Source organism: Bacillus rossius (genome assembly GCF_032445375.1).
Source record: "Bacillus rossius redtenbacheri isolate Brsri chromosome 4 unlocalized genomic scaffold, Brsri_v3 Brsri_v3_scf4_2, whole genome shotgun sequence".
Lineage (NCBI taxonomy): Eukaryota > Metazoa > Arthropoda > Insecta > Phasmatodea > Bacillidae > Bacillus > Bacillus rossius.
The window spans coordinates 34,061,468-34,077,899 of NW_026962011.1; the positions used below are offsets into that span (position 1 = coordinate 34,061,468).

At 37.1% G+C, this 16,432-nt stretch overlaps 1 protein-coding gene across 1 annotated transcript in view; it reads left to right on the top strand.

Moving 5' to 3' along the window:
• Window positions 1-7,218: 7,218 nt before the first annotated feature.
• Window positions 7,219-16,432, top strand: part of LOC134542127 (polycomb protein Asx-like) — a 44,995-nt gene continuing 35,781 nt past the window's right edge. The window contains exons 1-2 of the mRNA XM_063386091.1: window positions 7,219-7,343; window positions 15,244-15,343. The gene's annotated coding sequence lies outside the window, so the exon portion shown is untranslated. The remainder of the gene's footprint in view (window positions 7,344-15,243; window positions 15,344-16,432) is intronic.

Genomic DNA, 16,432 nt, shown 5'->3' on the forward strand with positions numbered 1-16,432 from the left:
GTTTAAGTAAACACGTTTACAAACGCGAAAGTGTACGGTTACACGGTAGTTGCTGAAAAGTGTGTTCAGCTCTAAAACCGATTGTCTACTGTCAACGAATGACTGTTTTTCTACTTCTCTATTTTGTATCCAGAAAACGCGGGATTTTCTCACTTGTTTATACAGTATTATCAGCAGAAATTTAATGTGTTTTCATATTACTCAATATTTTTTTTTACATATCGGGAATTCAAACAACATACACAGTAAATTTTTATAAACTTATTTTTTATTATTTTTGAGCGAGAGTACCTATCTCAGTTATAAGATAATTCATGTCAGGATCAATTAAAAAAAAGTAATATAATTACCTGTTTTTTTTTTAGCATTCGGTAAAATATTACTCTACTTGTGCCAGGATACTTTCCATCTTGGATATCTGCAAAGGACTGTTTATATTCTAAACAGCCAATCAGAGGCTAATGTAGAAGATATGTCGATCTGAACTACTTTGCCAACCTGTTTAAGTTAAATGGGAAATGGCCTCGAACGAAACATGTTCAGACTGTGTGTAACCGCACTCAACAGCTGAACATGTTCACCTGAAGTAGTTCAGACTCCCGTGTAACCGCGCCCTAAGTGGGATTCATTGTGTCATTACTCAGATAAGGAACGGGCTTCCGCTCGTGTTGAGAGCATTCCGCAAGTCAAAAATTAGCATATGATCAGGACAGTCAGTGACATCTTATAGAACATGCTGCAAAGGCTAAATCTGTAAATATTGACTGTAATGATAATGTAACCGACTTGTCTCACTGTGAACTGCTTTAGTTGGATTTCTCCTAATCTAACTCGATAAATGTCACAGGCACTTTAATTAAGGCCAGTGGCCGCGTTGACTGGTAATGAGGTTCTTTATCCACTCCGTGCGTGAGGTGCTCGCACGGAGTCGCTACGATGCACTTGTTTAATGCCTGTAAATTAATAATTGTGTCCTAATGTCTTGTTCCTTAATTGTTTTATGGGGTCGAGCCACCGGGGTTTCGTGCCCTGAAATATTTGAGTCTAGTGGGGTCACGCCCGAGGCGCTCGCCTGACTCATTGCCGCCGGGCTAGGGGTGCGCTCCGAAAACGGGATCTGGTGTACTAGCGGTGAGAGCACGGGCTTAGAGGCCATGGTCGGGACGACGTCAAACTATCTGCAAACACTACCTATTCAATTTTGAATCCTGTTATATTTATTATTATGGTGAGATCAAGCTTAATATTTTATTTAAAGCCAACTGTTTTGTTCGTTCATATGAAATTGAAGACAGTTTAATATGTGGAAATAATTTGTAATGTTCTTATTTCAATTTATATATAAATATTCTTAAAACAATATAAAAACCAGATTTTGAAAGTTTTTGTTTGCAGTCATAATATTTTACATCTCATTCATTTGAGCTATATCAGTTTGTTTGAAAGAGAATTTTCTGTAACAAAGAACATTGTTTTGAAAACAATTTAAAATGTTGACACCCCTCAGTCTGCCTACCTGTAATAATTGAGTCCATATTAAACTGCGTGGGTCTCAGGGTTCGGTTCGCCCATGTGACCGGAGGAAGAGGTGGCCGACTGAAAGAATCCCTGGGTTGTTCAAGCTACTCTGGACACAGTATTAAATTTAAAAAATGAATACATGACAAATTACAGAGGTTTATTCTCACTGGCTTGAGGTACACAGTGCTGTCGCGCTCCTGGCCATTTCAGTTTTTGGATATCCATCCCAGCACTAATGGGGCCCCTTCCAGTGGCGGCACCTATTTCGTTGCTCGTGGAGGTCCCTTACCGACGAGTGACGCAGCAGACATTCCTGCGTGGCACGAAGTCACTGACATTAATATTAAAGTGAATACACAATACTCCTACAATATACATATGACACCGTTGTCGTCGTGCTGCCCGTGTGCACGATGAGCAATACTATTGCCATCGTCCGGGTTCTCGTGTTCGAGACCGGGCGTGTATCCTATTGACAAATTGGCTCTTATTGAAATTACATTCCGGGAGGGCGCCAGTTTAGCTCAGCGGCTAACCAACAGTGGGTTGTGTGGGTGCGTTGCCCCTGCGTGGCCCGCTAGGATTGTCGGCAGAGTTCGTGGTTGGAGGGGGCCCTAGCTGGTGTAGGAATGCTGAATTCAATAATAGACACGAACTTGAGATTTAGATGGTTGTTGACACGTCGAGCACGGGGGGTCCAGAGTGGCCGTTTAATTAGATGAATTATTACAATCGCAAATTACACTCACATTACTCTTGCACGTCGCACACAGAATTACCATACAAAGTTACAATTAGTTCAATATGAGTTCTCTGATGCACTTTCACTAGTTATACCCTCATGCCAGTCGAGGTTAAGGGGGAGGTTGATTGGAGGCGGCCAATCCCGAAAATTGTTAATTGGGCAGTGTCCGGATTCACTTGTGGGAATCGCGGTCCGCAGTACAAAGTTCACTCGTGGTTGTGGTCGGTTTCTATGCACTCGACATTAATGAAAGTTCACTGTTAGCGGGAGTCGGCCCGTGCCGTAAAGTGGACTACCCCACGTAATGTCTCTTGCGGGTAATTTAAAATTTAAGCGGCTTGGTTAGGACCTACGCCGTAAAAGGACCGGGGATGCACGGGGAGTTAACGTAACAAATAAAAGGGATTTGGTTTGAATGACTATAATTACCAGAAGTACTGTTCGTTGTGGACAAAGGATGATGGCTCCCAATTTAACGCACGTCCGCCCCGGTCTGCGAGTCACTCGGTACTGGCATTTGGCCTTGGCACGAGGGAAGGCCTCAGCGTTCTCTCTCGCCAAAGTTGCTAAAGTTCCGTTATTTGGAAATTATTTTAATAACAAGAAGCTGAGAGCAGCTCTAAATTCACACATTAATTAATAATACTTAATCTGATTGGCAGATACTATTTAATAATTATGGTTAACAAATTGAGGTAAATTAAGTTTAAATATATTAAGAGTCACACCAGAGACTGTTCGTCACTTGCTGACTGCTCCAGGTGCTAGTTACACATAAAAAACAGGGCGGTAATATTTACGTCAACACAACACTATAATTAATTAAGGCTGAAGGCCGCAAAGGAGGCACACACAAACTGATTAAGGTAAGTTCACACGTGGGTGACTCGGGCACTCCTGCGTCGCACTTTCCTTATGCAGGGGTTTTAATTAATAGTGGAGTTGTCATCAATTTATGTTTAATTATTAGTGAACTGGGGTCGAGGTGTTTAACTAATTAGACACGGTCCTTGATTCTACCTTGGCATCGAAGGCTCGCCTGACTCGGGTGGTCCATGGTTAGGGGTGCGTTTCGTTAGCGGGGTCGGATACTGGTGGTTGCAGTTCGGGCTTTGGGTGGCCTTTGGCTGGACGACGTCTCTATGTCGGCATGCTCGTTCGCGCGAAAAGCTGCTGCCGGGTTATGTGGAAGATGCCGGCCCTTGTCAGCTCGCGACGGTGACTGACTCCCTTACCAGCGCTGGTCTTGAGGGGGACGCGGGAAAACAGAAGCGGCCAGTTTTACGACTGACGCCGCCATCAGTGCTCCCTCTGAGAGCACAGGCCGTTATGTGTCCTTAACACCTGATCAGTGCCGCGCCTCGAACGCGCCCGTGCGTGCAACATAGCGCAGTGCCCCGAACGGCGTGACGTCAGTCACGGCCCCCTACGTGTGCAAAGCGCCCGGCCGGGTGTGGCACTGCGCAACTAAATAATTTGTTCATGCATTTGTTAAGACAAACAAAAACTAATACTTGTAAAATAACTAATAATTAATGTTAATTTAATAATCATTTTGTCAACTGGGATCATTCACAAAACTGGCCGAAATCATCTTCCCGCGCTCCGCAGTTTCCCGCGGAATTTTCCCCCTCCCTGGCCCCGGCGGCCAGGGAGGTTAGTCAGTCGCCATCCAGCACTCACCATGGCCGGCAGCCCACGCACGGGGAGCTCTCAACTTTCGCGCCAACTCCACCAGTCACTACGAGAGGTAAATATAGTCAAACCGTTTAATTCAGCTCCCCGGTCGGCCCGAATCGGCCGTTCGAGATTTCGCACGGTCCTTTAATATAATGTGTAGCCCGATACCGGGCTTTTCGTGTGCTACGTAATCAATTAGGTGACCCCTCGTGGCACCTTTGCCTCACGCTAGTGAAATCCCACCTCGGGAAATAGTTCTTCGCCCACGCGGGGCGGCACTGCGCCAAACGCGAACCTAAGTGTTAAGACGAGTCATTAACTGGGACGTGCCACGGTCGCGAGTGCGATATCCTGCCGGATTCCGCCGCGTCCGTACCCAGCGTAACGTGGCCCCAGCCACCACGCGGAGTAGCCGCCATTGTATAACCACCTGTGTGGGACACCCGGACCTGGTCCGAACCCGAGACTAACCACAGTGACTGTAGTGTAGTGTTTTGTATTAAGTAAGTCGCCCACGCATTTCACGTTGCGTTCCGCAGACTTTCACGTAGGTAGGAACAGACTTACCGTTTCCCGAGCATCCCACTCACAACTTGCCGGGAACAACCCCTATCAACGTACTTGCCACCGGGTTACCGTGTGGCCGTAACAAGTCCGCCAATAGAGGGTGGCGTGCGTGGAGCTTAGGTCGACGATGAAGCGGCCAGTTACGTGAGCGTGTAACGTGTAAAGTGTGCGATGGAATAAACCAGCTAAAAGTACGTGTGTTTGGTTTTTTTTATTAATAAGGCGTCCTGGGAGGCCATAACAGCCCGGGGAGTCCTTTGTCGACGCGTCCCTGCCTGCAGCCACGAGGCCAGGAACCCCGCCCTTGAGATCAAAATTAATCAAAACATTTCTAATTCACGTAAAATTCAGATCAGGCAACGGGGACGGCGTCACGACATAGTCGCACGTTGAACAATCTATGATTATGCATGCCGCGATTGGAAATAGCGAATCTATTTCCCGGTTCTAGGAACCGTGTTAGGCTTTGGTAACAGTGTCTGGCATGTAAAAGACCCATCTTTCTCCTAACCAGGATTATGCCCTAACGGGATTACCTGCCTGGGGGAGTATTGATGCAAATTTGAGGTGTGAACCTAATGTACTTCTATGATTATGGCAAAAGCAATTCACAGCAGTTACAAGTTTAAGTCTGTCCCTGGAAATAAATACATGAGCCCTTCTTCGTAGTTTGGTGAAAGCACCTTGCGGAGTGATATGGCCAACGTGGCCTGTAGTGGCGCTATCTTCATAGTGTCCTCACACTGCTCACATCGGCACTCCGCTGCGCGCTAGGCGCGTTCGTAGCACACACTTCTGGGCAGGTGTTGATGATGCATAATGGCCTGTGCGACGAGAGGAGCACTGATGGGTTTCGTCAATGTAATTCAGCCTCTAGCATATGTCAAATATATTCTTCACTCACCCTATCAGCCATAGCAAATATAACCAGAGTGGCCTATAAAATCCTATAAAAGTAAGTGTCTAGATGTACATGCACAGTATGGTAAACCTTTTAAATCTTGGATGTGTTCATGTGTGAACATTATATGTCCCTTTCATAATGTTCTGAAAAGGTCTCAAATTTAAAGGAGGGCCAATTAAATTTCATTTCAAGTAGTGCTTCAGAGTGATTAAAAAAAAATGGTTTTATTAGTTTGTCGATGTTAGGGCCGTTCCCGTGGTTCGGAGTCGCTGCCCAGCTGCTCCAGCAGAGAAGGTACGTGCCATGTGGCAAGGGAACTACCCTAACTCGGGTGAAATAAAAGAGTTTATGACGTTAAGTTGTGTTTACTACACACGTAACACACTGCACATGGGCTGTCATGACCCCCACCTGTGACAGTCCATCAGGGCTAGGCCCGGCTCGACGCACTGTGAGCACGACACGACACTAGCAGTGAACTGACTGGCGTTGACACGACAGTGACGCGACTGGCAGTGGTGTGAATGATGGTGATGTGACTGGCAGTGACGTGAATGACGATGACATGAAAGACTGTGACGTGACTGCCGAGGTGAACGACAATGATGTTACTGATGGTGACGTGACTGACGGTTACGTGACTGACAAAGACACGAATGATTGTGACGTAACTGACGATGCGAATGACGGTGACATGACCGATGAATACAGGAATGACAGTGATGTGACAATGGTGATGCGACTGAGTGTCCGTTCTGCTTTCGCTCACAACCCCGTGACCGCACTCTCATCACACTCAGGCGACTTACTCGACCCATGCTCCGCGACGTATCAGCGGCCTCCCCCCTTGCCGCGCGCACATGAATCCCCCCTTTTCTTCGTGTGCGAGTGCATGGAGCCCACATGGTCACAGGCGGGGAAACGCGACTCAGTCGCCCGGGAAACACAACAACACAAATAGATATTTACACACTCACATAATTACATAAACAAAACCTCTTATGAAAAGACACATCACTGTTATGGTGGCGCCTCTGCAGGGCGTTCCCCTCTCGGCCAAGGCCGTTTGTTACACTTTCGCGCATGGGCGCCGGCGCACAAGCAAGCCTGAAGCAGCAACTGGCAATAATGGCCTCAGCGAGCCGGAGGAGCACTTGGGACGATGTCAAGATGTTTTTCACGCTAATGGAGTTCTTAGTGGCACAGTCTGCCATATTTTGAGGGTAGGAGAATAATACATTTTAATTTTAATTAATTGAATATCTTTGGTTATGATGTTTACTTAACAATATTCAATTCCTTTTGACATCTTTACGATTTGTCTTAGCGAGTTATTTTTAAGCTATTAAACAAATTTATAGCATATTAAACTTTATTCAGCTACAATATTTTTTGCTTTTCAACTTCTATTCAGTTAACTTAAATTTTAAATTGAAAACCCACTCCATAGACTAATACCTCCATGTCTAGGGGTTCTCTCTCCGTAGAACATGCAGTGTCTCTCTGCATGGCTATTTAACTCAATGGTTATTTCACCATACTTTAGAGAATGCACTACAATTTTCTACCACATAAGGGATTTTTTTATTTTTACTTTTTTATAAGTTTTAACAATAAAATATTCAACTTTAACTTTCCACACTATACCATGCAAAAAAAAAAAATGTGTAATATATATTTTTTTGCCATTGATCAATGTGTTCACTGATTAATACTCAGAGAAAAAAACAGCAGGAAAACAAATTCTAACATATTTATTTACACTAGGATCCGCTGCTCGAACATAGCGCTAGCTGTGAAGTAAATTGAGATGGTGGATTTCGTTGTATCTATTGTTTAAGTGGAGTTTGTTTTATTTTGAGGCGTATAATTTGATGTATTTCTTTTGAAATGAAGAAGAAATATTATAAATATGAAGTGGTGTAGGTGAGTAATTATTTAGAACTATAAATATATCTTGGAACAATAAATTTTTAAATTAATTGTAAGCTATGGTTTAAAATGTTTGCGGCAGGAGTTGGACGTTAGTCCTGATAGCACTACTCCCTAAGATAGTGTTCTTCATTTGTAACCGTCTTTTAAATGTTAATTCTTAAATATGAAATGGTTTATGATAAACGATAGTTGCATCTTTTAGTATAACGTCACTTTAAGAGGTTGGGAAGTTGTGTTACCACCCCTGTGTTTCAATAAGAGCTCTGAAGTATTTATTAAATCTGAAAAATATATATATATATTTAAAATATTTTTTCTCAGTTTTGGTAAAACAAATTTGATCTAAATTTTTTATAAATCAAAATATTTTAATATCCTACCTTTAACTGTTCTGCTGCAAGACTTTTATAAATTTTAATGCCATATAATTCATTGGATAGTTTTAAAGGAGAACCTCTTTCTTTATACATAAAATTCCGAAGTATTTTTTTTTTTTAATTTTCAGATATTTTTCTTAATCTTTAATGGTTATTTTAGCTACATTTAAAATATTTGATAATATTGTGGATGGTTGGTTAGGTTGGTGACATTTAAAATACTTTAAGCTGTGTGAATGGTATGTTAGGTTAGATAACCCACATAGATATAGGGGCCACTTTTAATTGTTTGAATTGTTACTAATACATTAATAGGTAATTGTTGCTTGATTGTATAGTTGTATTTTTAAAATAAAATATTGAAATGAAGAAAGGAATTGGTTGTGTTTGTGATGCAAAGCTTTATAATTACCAAAATATATTTGATCTTGAAGATATGAATAAAACTTGAGGAAAATAGTTCCCGGGAGAAATCTTTCTGTGTAACATATCCAATTGTATTTTAATGTAAAAATTTAAAATAAATAACCAGTTGAATGTGTTTATGTATTGGAAACTGTATGTTTCCCAAAATATTTTTGAATTTGATTAGGCCTGAATGCATTATACAGTTTTGATACAAATGGTTGTGTGATACAGAGAATTGTTCCGTGTAATTCCCAATTGTATTTTAACGTAAACTATTGAAATAAAGTAAGCAGTTAAATGTGTTTGTGATGCAAAACTGTACCATAAACAAAATATATTTAATTGTGAAAATATGAATTATAAAACTTATGATATAAACTGGACATGTAATAAAAAATAATATCCACACTAAGTTGACTGTACCCACAGTGATCTTATGATATGTAGCTAACCACATATCAAATTGGGCATAGTCTAGAACAAGATACCATAACAATATTGATGATGTCATCAACATGGCGGGGCCAGTAGCATTACTACCCCTACATTCTTATCGGACGAGTGCAGAAGTATAGGGGTTTCAGGCGTGGAATTTTCACGTGCTTGTTCTGCACAAAAATATGTTTATTTATGAAACTTAACTTCCGGTTATCATGTTTACTATAGCCCTACCTATCGTAGTATAGAACACAAGACCAAATATATATTACCCACCGAATAATATTGTATACTACAGTTCCACTCGGTTTATTTTATTGTGCGATACCACTTTTTATAATTTCATTTCTCATTTTCTAGTTATTTTAATGTCCTGGATATTGTAAAGTGTGCTATACCTAGCTGTATCTTAGTTATTCAAGTATAGAACACAATACCAAAGATATATTTTTTTTCCATGTCATAATGTAATATCCTCAATAAAATAGTTCTGGCAAAACATGCATGTTAATCTGCCCCATCCAAAACGCCCTATGCCTGCACTAGCAGCATAAGAATTTACAGGTTGTAATTACTTCAACACCACTTTGTTCACGACTTCATCTGTCCCTATCATGTTGCAAAGAAAACCAAAAAAAAAATATTTAGCAAGTTTTTTTATTTAACTTATAAATATTAATGATTTACCTAACAAAGAAAATGAATCTTTCAAGTAACATTGCAAATGAAACACACACAACATACCTCTTACTTAACACAACAAACAAAATGCTTATAAAACTAAAATAAATATAAAAAACCACTTACCTTTTTTGTCTTTATGGCAATAATTGTGTTTACTGTCAATATTAGTCTTTTATACATCATATTTATGTAAAATTTGGTCATTTCACCGTTTAAATCATTCAAAATCCCAAAACACAAACTATCACTTCCCATACCTTTATTCTTTACAATGGCCCATTAAATTAAAGAAATATAATGAAACACAACCTTGCTTTGTCTTATAACTGCTGTACTCATTACCATATTTTAGAATAATTTATTACTATCTACCTACTAAATACTTATTTAATAACTTCTATACTATCAAGATATTCCTTTCCATTTATTTCTTTCTCCTACTCATGCCACAACCACTGCTTTCGTGCCAATGCCCACACACTCATTCTTATTTTTTTTTTTTTTAAATGCTATTCATTATTTTACTGTTACCAATATTACATACTATATTTTCCTTCGTTTCTTCTTTCAAGTTTTTTTATTATTGGCCATCTTTCTTTCCACCCAATAAAAATTATCTGCAATGGATTGTATCATGTAGTGAATATTACTTGTCAACTTTTCTTATTGTCTGACTTCAAACATTCTCTGAAATATTGCTTTCCGATTGCAAAATACACCACTGGCTTATATTGATAATGATTCAAGGTGTCCTTTGAAAACTTCATCATTCTTTAGTTTTGTTTGGGTAACTATCTAGCAGAGGGATGAAACTGAAGAAAAAAAAGCAAATAAAATTATAAAATTACAATTTTTTACTTTCTAATCATTTGGTAAAACTGCATTGCATAGTTTACAGTCATTTTACCATTTGAAGGGTTTTGTTAGGTTAGCTGTATTTAAAGCAGGGTTGGAAAAAAAAAAAAACTCAGGAAGAAACCATGTTCAGTTCATTCTGTTCAGTCATTCAGCCGAGTGGTAACAAACACACACACTGTATCACTCCAGACTTCCGAAATGGCTCAAAATTTGGTCTAGTGTATACATTCATGACCACTTGCAAAAATAAGTTGGGGGGCTGAAAAGTATTTAGGTTCCAAAAGAAATGTAACTGTCAACAATTGGTTGCTGAAATAATATCTCTCGGACACAAATTGATGTTTTTTTTATTAATATTTCACGATAACTCTCCAGTTATCATGGCCGCTATTTCCAGACCATGAGAACAAATACATGTTGAACCTACAAGCAAGTCCCAAACATAACCTCTCCGCTGACTCCAAAACATTCAGGTTGACTGTTCACAGGTACCAAAGGATGAATATTAAAATATAATTTGCAAGTATACTTCCGTGTTGCACAAAAACTCACAATACAAGCCGAAGAATGTTCTCAGAACAATGTACAAAGTTTGCTTGATCCTTGTTTGGGCTAATGACGACTGTGGTTACAAAATTCTAGTTGAAAGTTCCAAAACACAAAAAAAAGTTGAGTATTCATGGTAGCATCATACTACAGCTGTGAAATGATCTCTTCAAACCATTAATCTATAATTATTGAGCCATGGCCTATCACGCGACCTCACAGTACCTAGTACAGCTGACTGATGAGGCTACATGCAACTGCGTAACACTCAAAGGAAGTGGTGCGTGGCATCACCACGAATCAACTCACAGCACTCACAAAAACATAGCAGTATACAAATTTCCTAATCCTCGCTATGAGGCTTTTTCTGCAAAAATCGCAAAGTCTGGCAACATCATTTTTAACCAATCACAAAAATACATGAATAAATATCATCAAATCATAGCGCGTGGCAACAGCATTCCGACTAACTCAGAGTCCTTTCTCATGGTTACCAAACTCTCTCTCTCTCTCTCTCTCTCTCTCATTATTACATACCTTGCAAACTATTGCATCTGCTCACCTTCAAACAAAGAACCCTGGCCAAAAAAATTACGTAAACACATTTAGGAATAAATTAACACAACAAGCAATATTAAAAAAAAAAAGAAAAAAAAGCGCATCACAACATAGCCACTCAAATAAACAAACCAATAAAATTAGCTTCAAGTGACTTATTCAATGTACAGCTAGCAAATCATCAGATAGGTAAGAATGAAACAGTGGGGATTATGATCATAAAACATATTACAACCACCCAAATACTTCTTAAAAAAGAAACAAACAGGTATTTAAATGATGGCAGTTGCGTATAAATTATCTGAATAATTTATAAATCTTACCCAGCTAAATACTACTCCAAAATTAAAAATATTAAATAGTTAATTCCTATTTTTGTGGGAAATCCCATACTTTATTGTAAATCTTAATTATGTGGAAAACACCTATTCTATGGAGAATCATCCTGTGGGGAAATACCCTTTCTATGGTTAAGTCCCAGCCAGATCTGCAGATTTGCTGGACTTCAATTCTTTGATGTTATAACTTTTCTGGTTCAACTTGAGTGGCAAAAAACAAGATGTATGTCATTCATTTGAACAAGGTAAGAACCAAAATAACTAACGTAATAAAAAAACTTGTTTTAAACCATAAAAACCGGTTTTTAAAAATATTTTTTTTTTTTTTTTTTTTTCCCAACTCTTGAGTAGGATTATGTTAATAATTCTTTACTACTTGATAAGTTATCCAATTATGGATTAAGTAATATTTACTTCAATTGGTTCTCTAGCTATCTAAAAAATATGTTTTTTTTTTGTATCCATTTAAAATCACAACTCCTCTTTGTTTGAAGTTTTAATTCACTTTCAGATAGCAAAGAAAATTTAGACTCACTTTTTTATAATTCCAAATTTATAATATCAAAATTAATTGTAAATATATTCTTGATAGTACTGGCCTTATAAATTAGATAAGAAATTTGTTAGTTAATCAATTTATGTCTAGCATATTATTACCTTCTGGTTAATGTTTAAGTGGCAATTCACCCTTATGTTTTTCTTCTGTGTTAAAATATTTATTTTAATTATGATTGTGTGTTTGTCATATTATATATGTTAATTTAATGTGTGCTTGTGTCTGTTGTGGTTCCTGCAAGTATGTGGTACAGGCTGCTTACGCTTGTTGTCAAATTGCGGTAGTGCCTACGTGTTGCGGTGCTTCACCTGCTCTTGGTGCCTACCTAAAGGCAATCCCCATGTACTTTAGTGACTACATTGTTGTTTTTATGTAAGTGTATATGTATGTGTCTGTGTCGTACCCATCGTAAAAGTCCCTGGACTGTTGTGGGGACTTGACAAATAAAAAGTGTTTTTGGAGAGAATTTTTTGCAGAAGTTGAGATTGTAGCCTTCAGATTGTAAATAAGACATATTTTGCATCCTTTTTTAAGATCTGTTTTTTTAAAGCTTGAATAATTATATTGTCTTATTAAGCAAGAATAGTGTCAAATCTGTCCAAACTTGAGAAATTAAAATTAATTACGCCATGGGACCATATAGATCGAGTGATCAGTTAATGCGCCTCCCACTAATGCAACGTGAGTTCTATTCCCGGTCGTTTTAAACACAGATTTTTCTTAAAGGAGTAATGTAGATGACATTGCCTTTGGGTATTCCCGTTTCATGTATTCTTTCATTCCATCAATGATCTATTTTATTTTAACCTCTTCACTCCTCAGAATCTTCTATAACTAGGGACAAGATTATATGGTGAATTGTGATAGAACCAAAATAACACCAAAAAGCATAGAATACACCATAAAGCGCTGAAATGTAATCTGGAAATTAATCAGTATTTTTAATCAAAACTAACTCAAATCACAAAAAATGTAATATTTAATATATTAAATTCAATCAGTGTAATGTATTCAGCATTTTTTTTTTAAAAAAAATGTATGTACTAAGTAGATTGGAAAAATATATTTTAATGTTTTTGATGTTATAGCTGTTATTAGTACCGTAACTCATTTTTACGTTGGTACATTTTTCAAGCCAGTACTTGCAATTTATTTTTATTGTCCTGATTGCATCAATTATCAGACAAAATTACACTATTTTGGTAAAATAAGTATCATAAAAAATTTGTGTGTCGTATGTTTTCAATAATATGCTACCTTTATGAATAAAAAATTACACCGAAATATCCTGTTTTAGAAACGAAATTGGCCTAAAAAATAAAACCATATAATCCTGTCTAATCCTGTAACTTAGTATAGATGAGACATTAATCGCTAATTCATTCAATAATCTCATTTCTCTTGACAAAACACAATTAATTGAGATGATAAGCAGACTAATTGAGATTAAATCATTTACTTGGTTGGTGAGACAGGCCCTTAGACAACATGGATAGTGAAATGTACAGGCCGGAGAGGAAGCTTACCAACAGCACAGTGGGTGATGAGATAAAGCTTGCTAATCAGCGTACACTCACAGCAGCTTTACGAGTAATCACAAAACAGAAATGAGTCATCTGCATCGCCAGCTTTCCACCTCCCCCTTTTCCAACGGCTCATTGTTTCGTTTGGGAAAGGAAAGAAACCAACTTATTGTCTGCATAATTTATAATTACATCAAACCTTTTTTCATCCAAAAATATGTACAGTACTCATTTTACATGTAATACACTTTTTTTTTCTTTTAGCAGAGTGCATTAAGGTAGCACATTGAAGTTCAGTTAAAAAAATTACACAAAATTTACTACGTAAATTTTTTTATTCTGTCTGCACAGCTTAGTGTGGTACTTAATTCCTCTGATACGTAATTTAAAAAAAAAATTCCATACATTAATTATTGTAAGGACTAAGGATATACATATCAAAACAAAGATAAACATTTAATGAGATATAATATTAAAGGGTTATATTGCTTACCAGAGTTGTTTACTTTTGGTAGCAAAAATGTATATAATTAAAAAAAATTGGATTTGGTTACTCCTTACCTTAATATGCATGTAAATAATTGGGTAAAACAGCATTATTACCTACCATGGATTTTAGTGACATGCTTTGTGATTATTATTATTTTTATTTAGCATTTTTTTTTCTTCCAAAGTTTTGTAATTCTTTACTAATCTTTTGCAAAGCAAGTTATTGTGGCTAAGCGAGATAAATGTCTTTGAACGTCTTAGTTGAATGCAGTGTGAGAATGAGCTTGATGAATAGGGTGATGGATGAGATAAACTATATTCGAGTATTCACGTGCCTGGTAAATAGGTTGGTCAAATTTTGTGAACACTATTGTATCTTGGAAGTGGGTAGATGGTGGAATATTTTCTCTCAGGATAATCCTGTTTGCTTCCCTTTCTTCATTCGGCCATTGTTTTATCGTAACTCATGTGGCTTGTGGCTCCACACAGCTAGAGATTTTAATTTTCAGAAAAAATATTTTTGGGAAAATTTTCTGATAATCTATGGGAACATTTTCAGGGTTATGCTTTCATAAAAAAAAACATATCAAATGTATACAATTTTTTATACAAACAGAACCAAATAAAACATACGTTTAGTCTTTTTTAACCACCTAATGGCTCACTTAATATTTGAGAGTTGGGTAAAAACCATGCTACTAATGAGACAAAAAAAAATTTTAAACTGTACCTTCCGATCTGCAGAATATAAATTATTGCATAATGTATATCAGTCCACCTAAAATTATGTTAATCTATATGGTAATATAAAATGAAAAATCTTCCGGAAAAATATGTGGTTATATTTCTCCAGATAATTTTCCCGCTCTAGCGTTGTTTATATCTCAATATACAGCATCTCATCCTTAGCACATGTGAACTATTTTTGAATAACTTTTGAATTTATAATTGCACTTTCACTGTAGTGAAACAAGATTATTGGTAACCTAACATGTAGACCTATAAAAAACCTTTATTTTAATAATTTTTATATGTACAATAGCTGTGGAAATTTATGCATTGCTTGTTTGTGAGAGTATTGTATGGTAAATAACTTTATGATAGTGTCTCTTTCAGGTAATTGCCGTGCTAGTGGCAATTCTCATACCATGGGCTGAAAAGTTGTAAACGATGACTACAAAAGATGTGATTACCAGGGACTCGTTTGCCCCACAAGGTTTGTTTCTCTTTTTTTTATTCTCTGAGTTCTTAGATTTGAAAGTCCAGTTAGTCTTTGATCACCCAAGGTAATTTGAAAGTTTGGACAGATTATGAAGAAACCTGGTCGTTTGATTGGGCTTATAAACTACACAAGGAATGCAGCAATGCAACAGTGCTAAAATAACAGTCATTTATAAAGCACGCTAGTTCCAAGACATCACCAACCTCGTAACTTCAATTTGTAAAACATTAAAAAACAAATTTCACCCCCGGCTTCTGATTTAAATTTATTTTCTTTCACTGTGTGAATGTAACAAGTGTAAACATGATGTATATAATAAGAAAAAAAATATTGCAGGTTTTTATGACTTAACATCTCCGTCTTTCAAAGTTTTTTGAACACTTCTCTTCAAATATGTTCATCGAAAACTCAAGCCAAAATGCAAGAGTTGGAAATTGAACATTTTGCATTTTGTGTTTCTTGCATTCTTGCGTGATTTTTAAACTAGGCCTTTTGGTCATCTCTTTACCAGCTGTGGAATTCAATTATCTACAGTTATTATTTTGTAGAGCGTTTCCTGAGTGCAGCCTACTGTTTTTGGTTGGTGCTCCCATTGGGTCTGAGGACCTCGGTTCTTGGCATTGCTGTACTGCTCCCACTGTTAATTTTTTAGTGTACAAAGTAGTTCATTTTTTATCCAGAAAAAATTTTTTGTGTTAGTTTCTATTAGTGCTTGCTAGTGGATTTTGCAAGTTTTTTTTTAAGTTAAAATGATGAGAGAATTTTTACGGTGCACTCTCACCAAGCTACAAAAATTTCTCAGGATGAAGAAAGGCAACCTACAAATAAAAATAAAATGTGCTTTTAAATTCTATACTTTAATAATTGAAATTGAATACTGGTCCATTTAATTAAAAACTTGTATTTATTGTGAATATTAGTGATAGAAATTTGTTTATAAACTTTTTAAAATGTATTTTCAAGTAAGGTTATGTTTCAATAATATATAATTTATTTGCATTATATATTATAAGTTATTAGCTACATTATTATTAAGTAATAATATTAAATAATATTAAATAAAATAGAATAATAAACATTCAG